This window comes from Desmodus rotundus, chromosome 10 (assembly GCF_022682495.2).
Source record: "Desmodus rotundus isolate HL8 chromosome 10, HLdesRot8A.1, whole genome shotgun sequence".
Taxonomy (NCBI): domain Eukaryota; kingdom Metazoa; phylum Chordata; class Mammalia; order Chiroptera; family Phyllostomidae; genus Desmodus; species Desmodus rotundus.
The window spans coordinates 90003763-90025621 of NC_071396.1; the positions used below are offsets into that span (position 1 = coordinate 90003763).

The 21859-nt window shown below is 34.5% G+C and overlaps 1 pseudogene; it reads right to left on the reverse strand.

Moving 5' to 3' along the window:
* Window positions 1-1242: 1242 nt before the first annotated feature.
* Window positions 1243-21845, reverse strand: LOC128779358 (non-histone chromosomal protein HMG-14 pseudogene; annotated as a pseudogene).
* Window positions 21846-21859: the final 14 nt, after the last annotated feature.

Here is a 21859-nt window from a genome sequence, read left to right on the forward strand (position 1 = left end):
ACTTGTGTGCAGAGAGAGGGACTGGAGTGTGTGTGTGGTACTGGGGCTGGAGGGTGAAGAGACAGTCTGGTGAAGGATACTTTGGCAGAGAAAAGAATCCCTTTTACAAGACTCAGGGGATGTCAAAGGTGATGCAGCTTTTGTTTTTGAAAAACAGGAGGCCTACACGTCTAGAGTGTTGTCCTCAGAAAATGTGAACCGCAGAGCATGTACACTTCTAACGAGCCTACATTGTTGCACTGTAGCCTTCAGAGCTGCTAACGCATTCTCTTCAAATGTTACTTATTACAAAAATGTTTCAACATTTTCTATAAAAAATCATGATTAAATGAAAACATTTGTTTATTCTGTCTCTGTCTCTTAAAATGGGGATGAACTTGGACAAGTCACTTAACTTCTGTGTGCCTCAATTTCATGATTTGTAAAATTAGAATAAAATGGTACCTATCTCTGAGACATCATTGGGAGAATCAAACAAATTAACATACAGGCCTACCTTGCTTTATTGTGCTTTGCTTTTTTGCACTTCTCTGATGTTGCATGTATTACAAGTTGGAGACAAAGCCGTCCACCGGCAAAAGGGTTGTGAATTGTTTTATTTTAACACATTTTGAGCTTGCTTTATCGCAGGGGTTGGGAATTGAATCCACAATATCCCTGAGATATGCCTGTATATTAAAAGCTTCAAATAGTGCCTGTGATAGGGTAAAAATAAGTAAATAAAACTTTAAAAATTAGCCAATATTGAGACTTTAAAAAAAATGCAGGCAGTTAAATTGAGCAGTACATTTTTTGGTGCAATACAGTTGGTGAGACAGGTGCCATGAGACAAACTTTTGGAGTTCATATGGCAAGAATCATTCTCTACCACTTTCCCCACTATTTTCATCAAGAGGCTCTTTGGTCAAACTTATACATTACAACAAGGGTGAAAAATTCTCTAGCCTGGGGGAAAGTACCTCCCAACTTTATAAATTTACACTGATACCCCCTTCACATTCATTTAGAAAACAGCTTAATGGAGTGTTCAAAATTTGTAACATTTCCCCATGCCCCTTAGATAAATAATAACCTTAAAATTCAGCAGAAAACAAGTTGTTTTTTATCTTTGGATTTGTTTTCCTTGAAAAGCCACTGAAAGTTATACTGACCCAGTATTTTAAAGCTTATTTATTACGTAAAGAGGACCCAAAGTCAGAGTGTCTGTTTTGTGCAGGAGAGTCAAAAGGATGTCCTCTATCTTTAAAAAGTATCACTAAAACAGAGGGCTGAATCAAATTTTCGGCTATCCAGGCTACTGAACACCCTTAGGAAATAAGAGCAATTTAAAACCAATGTAAAAATCTTATAAACAGTCAGGTATTTTATATATATGTACATACATGGTTAAAAGACAGAACTAAAAATAAGCAACTTAGATGAAATTTGGCTGGCATTGTGATATACTCTGACCTAATATCCTGAAATAATAACTTCAAATCCAAACTGATAGAATAGCATGAGTAATATCATTTTCTCCCAATTAACTCAACTTAGCACTAAATAAGGGTGGGTCTCTTCTATAAAATTTTAAATACTTCCTCTTGACCACCTGCACACATTTCCCTGATTTGTGTTTACTTGATTTTAATGTTTTTGTTTGTTTGTTTCATTTCCTTGTGTGTTTTTATTTGCTAATAGAGAGGGATGAGAAGTATGAAATGGGAAATTGCTCCAAAATGCCCCAAATCACATTCCTTCTGCACACCTCTGAGTCCACTCAGTGGGAGAAACAATTGCTGAGGTCAGAAATTGATTCGTATTTTCCCGAAACCCTCCTCTTTTGAAGACTAACACATGAAAATCTCACAAACAAACCTCTCACAATGTTTTCTCTTCAAAACCTTTTCATAAGTGAGACTAATTTTTATTTTGAAGATAAGTACACAGACATTTCAATTTGTATACAATTCTTAACATGTGTACCAAAAATGTAAAGTCATGTAGTTGTGACCCTTACCTGAAGTTATTCCAGTGACCTGCTGGCTTAAAATTTGGAGACTAATTTTCTTAATAGAATATCAAGCACCAATCCCTGAAAATGTTGATATGCTGTTACATCAAAGGCTGACTAATTCATAGTTATAACATCACATATACTACACAATCACATTTTCAATCTTTCACACACATTAACGCAGTTGCTAGGAAGACTGGACCACTACAACAAAGATGGGAAGAGTGTACCGAAGTCTGACAAGGAGAGCCAACATCCAGGAGTGGTTCTCCTTAGGAAACAATTCTACCAAGAACATGAGAAGAGAAGTAATTTAAAACGTTCAAGATACAGTGAATGCACGACTAACTCCAAATTGCCGTTTAGTGTGCTTGTGTTACGGGATACACCGACTGCCCCTATCCGTGAAGTGCTAAGCTGATACTCAAGACAAGCAAAGCCTCCCATGTTCAATCCCCCACTATGTTCCGGTTGTACCAAATAATAAACAACCAGCAACTGAAGGCACCTCTTAAAAAAGCATTTACACTTTAGAAAATGGGATGAGTTGTAATTCCCTCCTTCTTAAAGACGTTTCTAGAGCTACTAAAAGACTTGCATTTACAAAATAGATGATATAAAGCTTCCTCTGGATTGTACAGGAAGGGAGACAGGGACCACTGATAAGACATGCTATAGGATACTGATCAGACTTGACTGCTTTTTCTCCTGCTTCACCTGCAGCTGAACTTTTCCCATGTTAGTTTCTCAGTTTTCTGCAGGTAGATCTTTCGGTTCCTGGTTCTCCATGACGTCCTGCTTCCCCTTTGCCCCCCTTCTCCCTTTTGTTTGCATGTTGTTGTCTGAATATTTATCCTTTCCTGCTGCCTTTTTTTGGCTTGGTTTCCACTTCTGCAGGAGCAGGTTTAGCTGACAGCCTCACTGATCTCTTGTCTCCCCCTTCGCTGCCCCCATGATGGAGCTGACCTTCCTCTTGGGCACCACGGCTGGGGCTGGTGTGTGCAGATTGCCTGAGGGCCACAGCACACTCAGAACCTTTGCAAACCTGACCTGCCTGGCTGCTGCCACTACAGAAGTTTTAAAACATTATTCGGGCACAGAACTTTTCGGAAAGAGATTACTAAATTTTATGGTTTGTAGTATTCTTCACGATAAATAAACTCAGTATCCTAGAACCAAGCAAAGAAACAAGCTATGTGAAACAACATAAAAAAAAAAAAAAACACTAATGACTTTTCCCAATTTAAAGAAATGTCAATGGCAAACATATAAATAGAATGCAATCATATGAATAATAATAAATAACTATCATGGGTACTGAACTTTTCATCAAAGTTTTGTTTTAGTGTTCTGACATATTCTAACATTTAAATATTTCTAAAACTTTCAACATATGTGTAAACAGAGATGAATTAAAGTGCTTTGGGGGTGGGTGGGTGTTTAAAAGATGAAAGAGTTACACACAGAGCCAGTGAAGTGATTCACTGAATTAGTACCTAACCTGCACTACATGTCTGAAGGAAAATGATAGAAAAAAAAAGCAAAAGAGAGAGAGAGGAAGGAAGGAAGGAAGGAAGGAAGGAAGGAAGGAAGGAAGGAAGGAAGGAAGGAATCCAAGATGCTATTAAAATGTCTTTCCAAAATCCAACACCAAAAAATCATTTACAGAGTTATCAGAGGCCAAGGATGCCACCAAAAGCTAGCATTTACATACCTAATGTTTACATTTACTCTTCTGAACTTCTAGTTTACTCCTGTTTCGGTGAGCTAGTTTCTTATGAAGCAGATTCGCGTGGAGAAATTAGGAAAAGAAATGGAGAACAAGGAACAGAATACTCTCTGCTACCCCCACGTTATTTTGCCCTCTGTATAAATAAAGCAAGGAAAGTGGTCGTGAAAGAAGTGAACATGAGGAGGCCTGAATGTGAGCCTTGACTCTGCGTTCACAGGTTCTGCAGTTCTCAATGAGTAATGTGACTTCTCTGGGTCTTATTTTAATTTTGTCCCACATGGGGGTTTGGAACCTACTGTAATTTCCTTTTCACATTGTAATTATGAAATATTTTAAGAATATGGAAGTGTGCCAAATGATATTACAATCATATGTCTACTATAAATATTTAACAAATACTAATTTTTGTTACATAATTTGTACATCATATAATTGGTCAATTGCAACTTTACAACTCAGAGATTTGTTAGCAAATTTAAATAGTTTAGAATATTTTCATTACCCTCAAAAGACCCCTTGAATGCCTTTCACAGTCAATCCCCATTCCCAGATTTGCTACATCTGGGCACCTCATATATGAAATCATCACTAAGTGGCCTTTTGTATTTGGCTTTTTCTCTTAACACAGAAAACAGCAAACTGGCCCACAGGTAAATCCTTTATAACCCCTATTTTGTAAATAAAGTTATACTGCTTGTTCATTCACGTAATATCTATGACTACTTTCCCACCACAAGGTCAGAGCTGAGTGGTTGCAAGAAAAATTTTATAGACTGCTAAACCTAAACAATTTAGGGGTTTTATCTGGCCCTTCAGGAAGTTTCGCTTATTCCAGATTTGACATGTCTTTAGTTTTATCCCACTGTAGTATGTTTCAGTACCTCCTCCCTTTATTGCTGTTGAATAGTATTTCAGCATACTCGCATACCACATACCACATACCACATTTCACATACCACACACCACATACCACATACCAGGTTTCACATACCACGTTTCACATACCATGTTTCACATACCACATACCACATACCACGTTTCACATACCATGTACCACATACCACATACCACGTTTCGCATACCACATTTCACATACCACACACCACATACCACATACCACGTTTCACATACCACGTTTCACATACCACTTTTTATCTACCCATTCACCACTTCATGGCATTGTTTTCAGTTCTTGACTGTTATGAATAACGCTGCTATAAGCATTTGAATATGTGTCTTTTTGTAGACCTATGTTTTTATTTTCTGGAATTGATACCTAGGGATGGAATTGACGGTCATATGATAATGACCATCACTATGGTCATTCAATATGACCGATTGATGGTCATATGAAATATAATTCATATTTAACTTTTTAGGAAAGTCTGAAATCATATTTCAAAGTGGCTGTTCAATTTAACTTTCCTTCCAGGAATGTAGGAGGGTTACAGTTTTTCCACATCCTCATCAATACTCGTTGCCTGTCTTTTTATTTTAGCTATTCTAGGAGACACAAAGGGGCACAATCACTGTAATTTTAATTTGCATTTCCCAATGACAAATTATATGGAACATTTATTTCCTGGGCTTATGGGCCTTTTGTCTATCTTCCTTTGTGAAGTGTTTATTCAATTGCCTATTCAAATTCAAATTCTGGACACAGTCCTTTATTGGATTTACGATTTGTAAATATTTTCTCTGAATCTAACATATGCTTTCAATTTCTTAATAATGTCTTTTGAAATGCAGTTTTTAATTCTGATGGAGTTTAATTTTTAATGAATTGTGCTTTGGGTGTTGTGGTTAAGAAATTTTTTCTAACACAAGGTCATGAAGATTTTTACTAAGTATTATTTTAAAACATTCATTGTGTTAGCTCTTATATTTAATTCTATTATCCACTATAATTTATTTTTGTGTATAATGTGAATTAAGTATTTAAATTCATTTAGCATGTGGATACGTAATTTAACTAACAAAACTTGATAATAAGACTATCTTTTCTCCATTGAATTGGCTTGGTATCTATGTCAAAGGTCAATTAACTGTAAGTGTAAGACTTAATTTACACACTCTCAGGTCCTCTCTAGGTCTATGCGCACGCCAATGCACACTATCATGCTTATGGTACTTTTATAGTAAGTTTTCACGTTGAAAAATATGTTTTTTTAACGTAGTTCTTGTTCAGCGTTGTTTTAACTATTTTATGTCCTTTGTATTTACATGTAATTTTAGGATCAACTTACCAATTTCTGCCAAAAAACCAAGGAAACAAAACAAAAGATTGACTGTATCTATAGATTAATTTTGGGAGACGTGCCATCCTACTGACAGTGAGTCCTCAGATACACGAACGTAGAGTGTTTCTCCATCCATTTAGACTTTAATCTCCTTCAGCAATGTTTTATACTTTCAGTGTGCAAATCTTACATGTCTTTCATTAAATTCATTCCTAAGTCTTTCATTCTGTTCGATGTTATTGAAAAGTGAAGTAACTCACCTTCATTTTCTTATCGCAATTGTAATATCATGTTGAGCATTTTTTTAATCTGTATTGAGAAGGGATTTTGATATATAGGTTCTTATTTTAATACTGTTTTTGGCCTTGGTTTAAGAATAATATTGACTTCATAGAACAAATGTGAAGTTGTTTTCTCATAATTTTTCTGAAAGAGTTTCAGAAAGATGGCTTTTATTTCATTTTTAAATATTTGACAGAATTAATTAATGAAGCCATCAGTGCTTGGGCTTTTATTTGTGAAAATATTTTAATTACTATTTAATTTAAGTACTTGTTTAAGTCAGTTCAGATTTTCAGATTCTTCTTGGTTCAATATTTGTTAATTTGTTTCTTTCCAGAATTTCCTCATCTAAGTCATCTACTCTGTCAACATAAACTTGGTCATAGTATTCCTTTATGGTGCTCTTCGTTTTTACAGGGTTTGTGCTGGTGTCCTCTTTTTCTCTCCTAATGAGAGCAATTTAACTTTTTCCCTTGTGCTGTCTCGTTAAATGTGTCATAATTATGATCTTCTCAAATGTATAAATCTATATACTTTGGTATATATATCAAGTATATACTTAGTTCCCTATAGCCTTGTCCATAAAATTTTTCTTAATCTTTTATATTTTGGCCATTTTGGTAACATGAAGTATTATCAATGTGATTTAATATGTTTTTTTCTTATACATGAGGTTGAGTGTTTCCCAGGTTGAAGAATTGTTATTTCTTGTTTAGTGAACTATTTTTATGTTTTTTTCCAAATGAAATTGTTGACAGATTTTTATCTGATATTTAGAAGCCTTGGTACACAAAGGTATAAGCCCACTGTGATGTAAGTTGCAAATATCTTCTACTTTTTGTTTTTTTCTTTTGGACTTGTATATGGTGCTTCAGCCATACGGTTTCCCATTACAAAAAGGTAGTCAAATCTCTCTCTCTTTTTTATTACCTTCTTGCTTTGTTTGAGTCATAATATTTTCCGGGGTTGCAGATCATGATAGAATTTTCTTATTTTTTTCTAAACTTCCTTCATATTTAGTTACATTTAGACTTCTGATTTATTTAAAATATATATTAGTACATAGTGTGATGTTTGGATGTGATTTTATTTTATTTTAGATGATTAGTCAATTGTCCAATTTTAAGTTGTTGATTTGAGATGGCTACTTTATCATATACCAAATTATTAAAAGCACAAGTCTATTTCTATGTCTAAACTCCTTCCATTTACCTCTCCTGCCAGCTGATAGCTGAACAAATACTGTACTTTTTATTTTGTGGAGGCTCTATGATATAATTTGATTTTTATCTGATCATAGTACTTGATCTTTAAGGGATTATCTGGCTATACATAGGGAGTGCATATATATATGTATATATGTGTATATGTACATATATACCCCTTATGTATATATACTCTATCTTTCTAATATGTATATATATATAATCTATGTATAAAATCTACAAATCTATTATAGATTTAATATAAATCTAATGTAAAACCTGCAAATCTAAAATATATAAAATCTAATATGTAGATATAAAATCAACGTCTCTGTAGAGATCAAGTTGAACCCCCCAAAAACCGACTAAAACTAATTAAGTCTTTTTTTGGTACAGCTGAATGATAATATACAAAGACAAGCTTTTATTCCATTATTTTCAAAAATAGTTTGTTTCAGCAGTGTTTAAGTTTTCTTTATGAGTTTTGCACATTTACTGTTAACTTTTCTCCTTCATATTTCACTAAAATGTTTTGGAGCTAAGATCTGTGTGTTGAATTTTGTCAAGTACTTGTAAGAACGTATCATGATCATTATATTATTTTCTCCATAAACCTATTATATTAAATTATATTATGTGTTTTGTAATATTGAAAAAGTATTACATTCCTGGAATTGATCTGAGTTTGTTCACATATATTTTTAATAGGTATTATCTCTGCTTATATTTTCTTTAATATTTTGCAGCAATATTGATATTTCAAATTTGATAAGTTTTATTTTGTGTTCATTATCAATAATGATTTTGCATCTACAGCATATTGGTTTGATAAAATAATTTAGAAGTTTTCATTAATTTTTCTCTTTGGATTATCTGATATTTGTAGAATTGATAGAATTGCCCTGTGAAAGTTTCTGAAACTTATTTGTGAGCAATGTCTTTTACAGTATAATTCCTTAAATTGTTTTCTGAGTAGGTTTGTAGGTTTAGATAATTTGTACTGCTAGTTTCTCGAAATTATATTTTTCTAGAAAGTTATCACATCATCTAGATTTTCAAATGTATAGAGTTACTGATAATTTTTATGAAGAGTTCCACTTTTGTATGTTACTTGATGTTTTCTTATTTTTAATTACTATATCATCTTCTTTTTTGTTATTTAAACTAGTTTTATATTTGACTGATTTTTAAATGTCATCTTTTTATGTATTTATCAAATCTAAGCTTTATATTTTTCTGCTCATAATTTCTCTGCTTTTTTATTACTATTTTCCTTCTGCTTCCTTTTGTTTTACTATTTTGTTCTTTTAAATTTATGAGTTGGATATTTAATTTATTTTTATTTATTGTTACATCTATTTAATGCTACAAGTTTTCTTCTAAGGATTGCTCTAGCAATATCCCATAGGTTTTAACATGTCTTTTTTATTATCATTATTTTCCAGAAATTCTGAAATTTTGTTTTGATTTTCCTTTTATTGTTCCCAGAGAATTTAGCAGAAATTTTATACAGTTCTAGTAGAAGGACATATACAATTTTCTATTATTATTATATTTTCTGATTGCAATTTTTGTTTCCATGTTTAATTTATTCTGTTTTTTTTTCTCTGTGGTCTAATATATAGGAGACCTTATTTGTAAACATTTTTATATATACTGAAAAGGAGGTGTATCTACTTTTTTGATTTCTAGGTTTGACATATATTTAAAAAATATAGTAATTAAATTAAATGAAAAATGATTTCACATAGGAATATGTATTGATATAATTCAAAACACTAACAGATTAAAAGAGAATGATTTTAAGATGACTTCAAGAAATATAGAAAACCATAGGAAATGGAGAAGCCAAAGAACTCATATGTGCAACCCATGGACATGAACTAAGGCAGGGGGAATGTTGATGGGAGGGGGGTGCAAAGCAGAGAGGGATAAAGGGGAGAAAAAATGGGACAATTGTAATAGCATAATCAATAAAATATACTTAAAAAAGAAATATAGAAAACCATATGATAAAATCCAAATGCTTTCATGTAAAACAACACATCCCTCAATACAGCAAGAAATGAGGAAACACGTAAAAGGATATTTAGTCTTTTCACCTATTTCAGACACAACTTGTTTAGTCGCTTCCAAATTTGTCATAATTCTGTATTTGAGCTTTCAATAGTGTATATTTGATATAATAATGTCTTCTTTAGTGTAACCACTTCACTCTCACTTTTCTCTATTGATTATTGAAGTATAGAATTCAAAGTGAGAAGGTCACTCAGAAATTTGAAGCTTGATTCTAATACAAATTCTATTGTCATGTAATCGCTGTCTCTTGCCAATAATCTCTATTATACATGATATGTTTTCAGGATTTTTATTTTGCTTTTTTAAAAAATTTTTAGTCTATAATGCCACTATGATACATGAGGCAAAAACACTTGGTATCCACCAAAATCTATTCTTTCCTGCTTTTATAGCAATAATACCATGGCTGGAAACCTGAATAGGTATCCCTATTTCCCAGCCTCCCTTGCAGTTAAATGTGACTAAGGGACAATTTTCTCTACGGTAAAACAGCTTTTAAGAAAGGATGTATGCCTTCCTCATGACCCTTCCCATTCCACTGGCTAGTTATGGATGGCAATAAGTCTTCCCGAAGGTGGAGCTACAAAACGGTGGGAATAGGGTTCTATAAACATAAAGAGGGCTACTCATAAACCAAGAGCACCTGTCCTGGATGGTTTGGTGAGGGAGAAATAAGATCCAAAAGAACTTAAGCCACAATATTTTAGAATCTATGTATAGAACAATTTAATCTATTTTAATAAAATGATTTTATAACTGAATTATTTTTATTTATCCTACCCAGAACTCAATGTAATCTTTATTCTGAAAACCCATGTTGTTATTTGGTTTTTTAAAAATTGTAAACCACTATATTTTCAAACACCTCTCCTAGTCTGTTCTATGAGATATTTTAGAACATCTTCAACTTCTTCTTTTTCTTCTCCAGGTCTTTTAACTATTTGTTTTCGTTTGAGAATCCTGAAAAGCAGAGTCTGAAACAAAGAGGAAATTGTAACTTGTTTCTTATAGAATGATCCCAGTAGGACTGAGGAGATTGGACAAAGAAGTATTATGGACCAAAATACAACCCCCCCCCCCCGCAACTCCACCAAATTCCTATGTTGAAGCGCTAACTCCAGTACCTCAAAATGTGACTGTGTTTAGAGATATGGTCTTTAAAAAGGTAATTATGGTAAAATGAGGTAATATGGGTAGGCCCTAACCTAATATGACTGGTATTCTTGTAAAAAAAGAAGATTAAGACAGAGATACTACTATTATTTCCCTTCCTTCCTTCTTTCCTTCCTTCCTTCCTTCCTTCCTTCCTTCCTTCCTTCCTTCCCTCCTTCCTTCCCTCCTTCCTTCCTTCCTTCCTTCCTTCCCTCCTTCCTTCCTTCCTTCCTTCCTTTCTCCCTCCCTTTCATTTTCTTTTTCTAAGACTGCCATAACAAAATACTGCAGACTGGTTGGCTTAAACAATTTGGGAGGCTAAAAGTTCAAGATCAAGATGTTGGTGCATTTGGCCTTTCTGGAAACCTGTCTTCTTGGCTTGCAGATGGGTTCCAGCTCTGTCCTCACATAGTCTTTCTTCTGTGTGCACAAGTTCCTTTCTTTTGTGTCCCAATTTTCTCTGCTTCTACTGCCAAGGAGAAAGGCCTTTGAAGAAACCAACTCTACTGACACCTTGACTTTAAACTTGCTGCCTCTCTCTCCATAGTCCAGAATGGCCTATACACCTCAACTGCCAGATTTGTTACAGGTTCTTATATTTTTATAAGACCCCCATATGGACATGCATATACTTTGGTTATTTTCTCTTTTTAATCTGTCTCATATCAATTTGTCTTGTGTAATTTTTTCAACTACATAGAAGGGTAGAGGAGAGTTATTTTTCTTCCCCCATCCCATTAAAGGCACTGACAAATATCTAAGAACTTCCCACACAGCACACAATTCATGCACTATTTATATTAATACCATTTCACCCATACAAACTTAACGTAGTGAGGGCTAAGTATGTCTTTTGATTTCACAACTCCTCTCGTATACTTCATAGGTAGTAATATATCAAATCAAACTAATTATTTCTAGCACCTCTATTTTTTAAAAGATTAAAAAAATATTATGATTTTCCAAGAACCCTCTGGAATATTTAAAGGACAGTTTTTGATAAAATAGATATCATTTAGGATTTATCTCTGAGAGCAAAATATCAAAAGTTGTCAGGAGATTCAAACACGATTGATACAGAATCATGGGTTGTAGTGCAATCATATTTTACCGCCCATTTATCCAAAGTGACAATAAGTTATTGAAAACGAGATCATGCAATTTCTAAATAATTTTAGTCTTTCCTGAGTGAGAAATCTCTGTTTAATTAAATTATGAAGGATATAAGAAAATAAATATAAACCATGGGAAGTTATTCTCATAAAACACAGAATTTTTGTAACCTAGTCAGGTTACATAACGTGTCCTTTGTGGCCTCTTTTAAAGACAGACCAACTTCAAAATTATTTATTTTAACAGGGAAAAGATTCTAGTTTTACATTAGTGTAATACTCGAGATAAAGCTATTTTGACTTTCTATGTCTATATATATTCCTTCTAATACAGCTTTTCAAAGTGTCAAAGTAAAAATATTCATTATAAGACCTAGATAAATATGCAAACATATACGTGCAGCCACTGTCCAACAAATAAAAACATATAGAACTAAAAATTATGCTTTGTACTTAATGTTTTAGTATTCTATCCTTTATTACTTTTAGGTACAAACTGAAAGTCCATTAATTACCTAAATCTAGCAACAGTTCGAGTGTTTTAGTTGCCTAACAGTCTTCAAAATTATCAAGCTATATTTACAAAACATAATTGCTATTGAAATAAAATTTTTTAGAATGATGATTAATTTTGTTTCAAAATATACATTTTTAATAATCTTAAACATTTGACAGAAGTATTCCTAGCTTATTCAATTAGCAAACCTACATAAATTTAGAAAGAAAAGCCAAAGTAATAAAATAAGGCTTTTTGCCCTGGCTAGGTTGCTCAGTTGGTTAGAACAGTGTCCCAATATAGATACACCAAGTTTGTGGGTTTATTCCCTGGTCACGGCATATACAACAATCAACCAATGAATGCATGAGTAAGTAGAACAACAAATCTCTCTCTCTTTCTCCTTCTCTCTTTCCTTTCCTCCCTTCCTCTAAAATCAATAAATACAAATATATTTTAAAATTTTTTTTGTATATTATACTTAACATTGAAAATAAGAGCAGATACAACTGCTATTAAGCCAAACATATTAAACTAGTCTGATTTGCCAAAAATTTACCTAAACTTGTTACCTGAACCCTTAAAACATTGGTGAGTTATAGGAATAACTTTTCCTTTCCACATTTAAGAATATTAGAGGTTTAATTTATTTTCTGGAATGTTCAGGAATATTTAACTAACATTAGTGCTATTTGCTTCTACACTAATTGGAATAGGATTACTTTAAAAGACTATATGAAAATTTGGGAATACCTTTAGAAATAGTAAAATATCATCCACTCACACCACCAGAGGTAAAGTTCACAAGTGACAGACATATAAACATACAGAGACACAGAGAGAGAAAGCCTATAACTTCCATTCTAAAATGTAGCCATGGGTCAAGCATAAATATACAAATACTAAGTTATTAATCCAAATATACACTTCTTGGTGGGCATAACATTTTTAATGTACTTGAGCTCAAAATAAACAAACAGAAAATCAGAAAAGGCTAACAAACCAGGCTCTCTTTTTCACAATAGAGATAAGATCTTTAAAACCATCCATCTAATTTCAGAGATTGCCACATGATCAGACAATGAGGACAAAAAATGCTGGTACCATAAATCAAGTGGGAAATCACAAGGAATCGAAGTCAATTCCTTATCCTGAGGCAGACGAAGAAAAGTCAGGAGGATGGGATAAAGAGCTGGGTTCCCAGCGAAGCGCCCAGATCACCAGGCAGGGACAGAGACAGAGAAAAGGGGCGCCGCGATAACCTCGTTACCTGGGCTCAGCAAGTAGTGATCTGCAGCCCAGGACCAAGCCTCCCTGAGTCATGACACCAAATCAATGAAAGACAAATTGTAACAGACCAATAAGGAGATCATTTTATTCAGGCTCTTACAATAGCGAGAATATTCTTTAATGAGAAACTCTTCAAAGAAAAGAAAGGGTGTCCTTATGGGAATCAGGGAAAAAAACAGAGATAGGTCTTATCTCTGACTATGTAAGAATGGGGCAGTCCTTTACAGTTAGCCATTTCTTAGAAGAGAAGAAAAAGCGCAAATTCTCCTTGACTGCTGGTCTTTTCTGGAAATAGGAGTAAGTTGAAATTCAACATTGTCAGAGTTTTCTTTATTTCGTCATGTAATAGTAAACTTTTGATTGTGTGCCTTTCTTCAGTGAGGTTACTTTTTAAAAGCCTGTACACCATGGTATATTAAAGTTGCATGACACAGAAGTTTCCTATCTGTAATCAACTTGGATCCAGGGGTTTCATTCACCAAAGAACAATTTAAGGTTAACATATTGGCTTTTGTTTATTCACTGAAAAGTCAGTATGAACTCAAACCAAAAGCAATGCAGTGCAATGTCTTGGGGGTTTAATTTCTTATCTTAATTTTTTTTTCTCCTTTTCCTTCTTTTTCCTTCTTCTTTCTCGTCCTCCACCTCCTCCTTTAACATCAATGCCTAAGATAAGATATAAAATGCAAATTTTCATGTGCCTTTTTGAATCATTTTGTATAGCGTTCTCTAATAGAAATATTCTGCCGATGGTATTCCTTGGGAAAGATTTAATAAGGGGTGCTTTTGGAATCAGCACCAATTGAAGGGAAAGAAGAACGCAGGATTGGGAGGAGGATACAAGCTGTGCACTCCCAGCAGACTCGACTCCTCCTGTGGGGGGTTCTGGAGGGGGCATGACCTGTGGGATTTGTCCAGAGTTGGGTCACAAAGCCAGGCCTTCATACCCATATGCCCAGCCAAGAAAGGGAGCTTAAGTTTGGGAAAAGTTTCTCTCTTCAGCTGAGATAATCCCCAAAGGCTACTAATAGATGAGGGTATCTGCTATAGCTAAGAAATAAATCTTATTTGTCAGAGGATCTCAGTAACCCAGTGCAGAGTCCACAAAGTATTTTCCTGAAATGATGGGGAGAATTTGGAGCCCTGGGATTTATGCAAGGGATTCAGTTCTAAGTTAATCACTCTATTCGGTCAAAGCTCCTATATTCTTGCCCTGATCTCAGAGTGTTAGAATCCCTGCCTGTAACTGTTAAATTCTGTAGTTTATTATAAATCTTAGGGGTGTCAGCCTCTTCGTAATGCTTTTGGCTTGATTTCTCTCTTCAATTTTAGCACCTCAAAATTTCTCTTTCTTGAGAGCTCAGCTCTAAATTTGTTCTTTCATAGTTATTTTATAGTGTCTTTCAGATCATTTTATTACTTTGTGTTTAGAGTTCTAAAACTCTAATGTGCTCTATAGAATCTGTATCACTGACTGTTTTGGGTGTGGATTGTATTTGTTGCCTATGACTCATTTCCTGTATCTTTATCCAGAGAGGGTCCTGTTTTCATCAGTTCAGTCCACCCAAAGGATCAGTGTTTCCTTAACCTGCTAAAGTTTACCATGAAATGGTAAACTTTAATAAAGTTTATTGTGAAACGCTATTCACATTTCCTTTTCTTCAAAGGATTCCTTCAGAAGAAATATGCCTCACAATGTTTAGGAGACACTATTTTTTAGACATTTTAGTAGTAAAACCAGAATTGAACAATTGTATGTTTGACCTTGAGACATGCCATTATGGTTAAATTGTAAATGTCCACAACATCAACTTTTGAAGTTAAAAAAAGGTCATTATCCCAAAACCAAGTTAGTCTCAAGTCATAATCAGATTTATTATCAGTTATTCTTTGCATATACTATTATATGTGACACCTGTCTTAGCCAATAAAATCCATAATCCTGGAGAGCAGATAATGTATTTTCAATTTTCTTTGGCCTCACCCACATTATTTGGGACAAAGCCGAAAATATATAGGTATTTAGTCCTTATGGAGTCACAGAAGGATGTGGAGAGGAGAGAGGGAGGATGCCAGAGGAGGAGGTTGCCAGGTTCACTGGCAAGCATCTTGGCAACATCTCACCTGGGGAGGCAGCATGACGCAGTAGATTTTGAATCAGACAAACATGAGTTTTCATCCCAGCTCTGTTGTGCACTAACTGTGTAACCTTGGGCAAGTACTTAAAGTTCCTTAACCTTACTTTTCTTTTTCACCTGATAAATGCAATTAATAATAATACCGAACCCACAGGGGTTTTGTGATGAGTATAAATGATCTTTTATTATCCCAACAAAACAGGGATTGCAAAAAATATACACAAAACATGTTTCCTTCCCTTACAGCAGAATTGCTCCAAGTGCGTTCCTAATTGCTGAATCAAATCAAATGATGCTAAAAATGCACACTCTTTGACAGACCACTTTGCATCAAAATATCTGTGAATTGGGCCTGGGGAATCTGCCACACCCACCAAAATGAAACCCCAGCCGCATCAAAAACAAGGAGAGCTAGAATAAAAGTTTTCCTGCCTTCGTTTAAAAAAAAGTGGAAGAGAACATGGGGCACTTGAGATGTGCAGGAAAACAGCAGCAGAGGCGAACAGGAGGCCCGTGACCAGTGATCATCTCTGCAGGACCTGAGAAAAGGACCGAATGGCTGAGCCCCTGCTGTTGCTTGGCTCACTTGCTAAAGAGCCCTGTCCAAGGCTAAAGCCTGATCTTCAGCAAGCTCAGGAACATTTAGAAATGAATATGATTGGTGTTCCAATAAACTTTAGACAATTGTGTTCTATTGTGTTATTCGGGCTTTCTGAAAAATTTATTTAGTGGAAAAATTCTTTATGGATGAAAGACTGGGACAAATGATAAACACTGCTGCAGACAGAAAACCAAGTTCTTTTCTGGAATGTGAAAGGAAAAAAAAGTTTGTATTTCTCCTTTGTAAATAATGTGAACCTATCTAAATCATTCTGTCTGGGAGTGATGCTGCTTTTGTCTCACCTTTAAATATTCAAGGCAATATTTTTCATCGTGGAATGTCAGCCCTGCTGAGCTTACCTCTTCCACGACTACTTTTTAACAGTAGGCTACAGTACACATAACATCACAGCTTTCCTTCAAACTACAGTAGGCTATAACAATGCATGCGTATGTTAGGGTGCTAGCGTCAAGCTGAGCCCTAAACCCTGTCTCCAAGACAAAGAATAATGATTCCCGAACATCAAAAAGGGGAGAAACAGGTTCCCAATTTCTAATGTGTTAATAGCAGACTCACAGATTCTAATAATTCAGTAGCAAGAAATGTGATAACTTAGTCAACACAAAGCTGTATCTAATATTATTAAAAGCTAGCAGATATTCTTACTCTGCACACAGCTCAAGACAGGTGCAAATGAAGACTCAGAAACAAAGAACCAGCCCCTGTTCCTTGGGGCTCTGTCTTGCCTGATTAATCAGTGGAGATCCGGCCCTCACTGACAATTGCCAAGAACCCAGTAGCAGCACAAATCAGCCCATTGAAACATAGAAGAAGCAATAATCAGACTTAGGAGGCTGGTTTCTTCTAAGCCTGTGGGCAGTGACAATAAGGATGGTTTTGCCATGCTGAGAGGCAAATAACTGGTTGCCCACCCCCTACCATACTCTCCATATGTGTTCAGATCACTAATGAAAATGAGTCCAGAGGCTTCCCGTGGGTCAACATTTTGCACATCAGAAAAACACTATACAATTCAGCTTGAGCGACAAGTCTCAGACACCACACAGGGCTGCTGGAATAGGAGTAGAAGCTTGCAGGTCAAGAGAGGCATGAATTCTTAATGCCCCATGAGCCCAAGAATGGAATAGCAGGGGCAGTCTCATATTCAATTATTTATCAAGTTCTTATGAAAATAAACCCAATATCTAGACTAGTTGGTGCATCTGAGAGAGTAGTAGCATGTATATCAATAAATAATATGGACAGTTCAGCTCCCCACAAAACTTTCCTTTTCTTATATTTTAAAGATAAAACCTGACTCATCTGGCAGCGTACAATATATGGTGCCATATATTTCTGTTCTATAAATAATGCCCCAAGCCACAGATATACATGGGGTGTAAAATCACCACCTAGATATGAAGAAACTTTATATATTCATCTAGATTAATTTTTAAATAACAATAACAACTGCAGTTGAATGGATGCATATACAGTAGTCCCCCTTCATCTGCACTTTTGATTTCCTTGGTTTCAGTTACCTGGGGTCAACTAAAGTCTGAAAACATTAAATGGAACATTCACATTGTGTAACGGAGTGACCCACCATCCGTACAGTCTCCCACAAACCCACCTCCACCACTATGTAAAAATTATGGTTGTCTCCACTTAGCACCCAAACAGTTAGATTTAGAGCTAACAAAACTCCCAGACATGAAGACAAATTCTCAAAAGTAGTTACTGTTATTAATCACATTAATAATACTATTTGATTCTCCTTAAATGCTCATTTTTCTCCATTTTCACAAATGAATTATTAAAATCCAGTCTGATTTTCTCAGGCACCATTTTATCAAAACAACACATTATTTTGCAGAGTTAATGAAGAGTAGCACTTGCAACAGATGAATAGGGCAAGTGCAACAAATGGGAATGGACAAGCTGGTTTAAACAAAAAATAGGAATTGTCCCAATCTCATTTTTATCCTGGTGAATCTTAATTAGACTTACGGTAAGCTGCATTAGTGCTAATAAGGATTAATGTCAGAGTGATAAGCAGAGCATACAAATCAATAAATGCTGCCATATCAATATATGAACAGAGACACAAATAGCTATTCCAGTTCTTAACAGTGAACTCATTATAGAGTTAAATATTTGCTCTGTGGATTTGAAATACCTTGATAAGCAGGAGACGTTGTACTTGCAGAGAGAGAAGTACAGTGAAACTTGACAGATAAATGTAAACCTTAAGTGATTTACAAACTTGCCTGTAAGGGTTATTTCACAATTCTGCCACAGTTTGGAGTTCTTGTCCTTAGGTATCTGGGCATAAAATAATAATCAATGAATCAGTCTAGTGAGTTTTTATTAGTTATTACTATGGAACTGGGTATTGAGTTTTGTCCCCCTGCAAAGGGGTACAATAGTCACTTGAGGAGCTCACAGTAATGTTAAGGAAAAATAAAAGAAAACATGAAATAATTATAAAGTAACATGTATCCGTTAGAATTAATTTTGGATTCAAGTAAAAAGAGGTAAAAAAAAAAAAGTAGTGGGTTATATAAGAGAGATGTTTCTCTTAAAAAGAAGTCAGTTTGGGGCTATGATTTACATGTGGTGGAAGGATCCCAGATGTAGCCTGCAGCTTCCTGGTCCAGAATGGGTTCGGTTGCAGTTAATAGATGGTGGGAGGAAATGGAAAGGTATGCCTCCTCACTTCGAGGGAGCTCTGAAGTCACATACACCACTTCTACTCAAACACGTGTTTTATTTTCATAAATTTCAATTTATGATTTATTTCTTTCATGCATCCTGCTTTTGATACTATATCTAAAAATTCATCGCCAAACCTAAGGTCATGTACCAGGGGAACGCTGGCCTCAAATAATGAGTACTGAGAGGCTTTACCTTTAATTTTCTGGAAGAGATCACTTAGAATTGGTACTGTTTCTTAAATATTTGCAAGAACTCATCAGCAAGACCGTCTGGATTTTATAATTTATTTTTGAATGTTTCTATTATTATAAATTCAATTTCTCTAATAGACATATAATAATCAGGCTAATTTCCTTCTTTCTGATTCATTTGTTTATTTTACTTTGCTTACTTTAGTCTCTTAAAGTGGAAGCACAGGCTACTGAGTTTAGATCTTCTTTTCCAATATGAGCATTTAATTTTAACAACAGTTTAAATTTTTATTATAGTATCTTTAATGTTAACATATTTGTCACTGCTTTTAGTATTGTATCCTTATATTTTCTTTCTTTCATTGTTTCTCTTGATAAGATAACTTTAAATCTTAGTGCTGTAACTTTGATTATCCTGTCTTTCTCTCTGTTTGTTTTATTTGGTTGTTATTTTATTTTGCTTTAGGATTTTGACAGTTTTATTATATACATTTATTCTCTTAGGTTTTATAATACCTCAATTTATGGTTTGAAGTTGTTTCATTTTTGAAAATTCTCAGCTATTTTCAATCTTTGCTATGATCTATCTCCTTTCCTCCTCGTACTGAAATTGAATACATATTAAACCTTTACATTGTATATTTTATGCTTTATTACAGTGTTGCCATTGTTTTTTAATCTCTGTACTTTATTTTGGATAGTTATAGCTGACCTAGCTTCCACCTCACTAATTCTCTCTTCTTTTGTATCTAATACTCCACTAATCCTATCATCATTCTAGTTTCTACATTTAGTTTCAGTTGTTTTTTATTTTTTTCACTTCTAGACTATCCATTTTGATCTTTCTATGGTCTCAATTTCTCTGACAAAATTCTTGGTCTAGGCTTTTATTTTCTTGCTCATGCCAAGCGTAGTCATCTTAAAAATCATGTCTAATAACTCCATTATTTAAAAGCAATAACTCTCTATTGCTTTTTTTTTCCCTCCTGGATTATGATAACATTGTTCATCTCCTCTAACATTGATTATTTTTGACTTAGAGCCAGGCATTACTGATGAAAATACTGGAAGATAAGTTAAGGTGTAAGATACCTGTCTCTAGATACCTCCTGAGTATTTAGATTTATATGTTTTTTTCATCTGCAGATGGCTAAGGAATTGTGTAATGCTGGTTAACCTGAGTAAACTCAGAGATATTTTTCTAACCTGGATTTCAGTTCTCAGGAGGGATTATTTCTGCTCCATATTCATCTTCGCACACAGGCCCATGACCTGCCATTCCACAGTGGAGGCCCTGGACCCTAGCGTTGGGCCCCTAGACCCTCAAGTTCATCAAAAGCCCTCAGCCTTCAATTTTCCTCCCTTAGGTATTGACTATTACCTTGAAAAGCAGTGACTTCAAACATTTCTGTTTTCTTGCCAGATTTTCTTTGTCTCCTAGATCCTGGCCTTTCATTCTTCACTCTTTTGACAGTTTTCTTATGCCTTTAAATGCATGTTTTACAAATATTTTATCAAGTTTTATAGTACCTAGTGAAAACATTGGGCTAAATTACTTATGCCACCATGACTGGAAGCAGAATTTGACTCATTAAATATTAATACATAAAGTTCTTTTTCTTCCTAAATTGCTGAGTGTTGAGTTGAGTGTTTTGTTTTTAGCTTTTATCATACAATGCAACAGCCCGAGCACCTCTCTGTTTTCCCATTCTCTTCTCCCACTCGAATCTCATGTTAATGTCATCTGAAAATTTAGTTGCAGGTTTTATTGAACAAATCAATACTAAAACGGCTAAATTTATTTAAATATAAGTTATACCAACATTTTGACCATTTCTTTCTGTTGCTTGCTTTTCCCTTATAGTTTTATTTTTCTACAGTAAGATATTAGTTATACTTAGAGTATGAGAGGTGAGGATCAGTGCCAACATTTCAGTTTTTTCTCCCTTTAACTAATTTTATAATATCCTTATATTGAACAATAACTTAGGGGATGTGAGTGCCTAGGTTTAAATCTTTATTTAAACACAGAATTTTTGTCTAGCTTCTTATATTAGGTGTTACTGAGAAGGGGAAGGGTCATCGAGGAACAAGTATAAAGGATCCATGGACAAAGCCAAAAGGGTAGGATTGAAGGTGATGGGGTGGGAAAGGTTAGGGGAGCAAAGTGGAGACGACTGTGCTCGAACAATAAAAAATAAATACATAAATAAATAAATGTGAAATCGTGTGACTATGATTTTATATATATATAAAGTATATATATCTATATATATAGTCAGATCCCTTTTTATTTTTTCTTGACCTTGAGGTTCCAAAATGGCTGAATGTGTTTTTCATTTATCATAGGCCATTTGGAAGTCCCTGTCAGTGAACTCATATCTTAGTTCAGTTTTTGGTAGTTTTCAATTGTTATTTTTTTCTTTCTTTATGAATGTACTAGATTAATATTGGCATTAAATCATATATCCTTAATTCTTTTCCTCATATTTTCTTCTCTATTTCCACTTAATTCATTTTGGTTGTACCCTTTGATCTTGTCTACGAGTTACATGATTTGGGTTTTTCTCGTTCTATTGTGCTGTTCCTATTCCATTGTGCTCTTCGACCCATCTACGTAGGGTGGA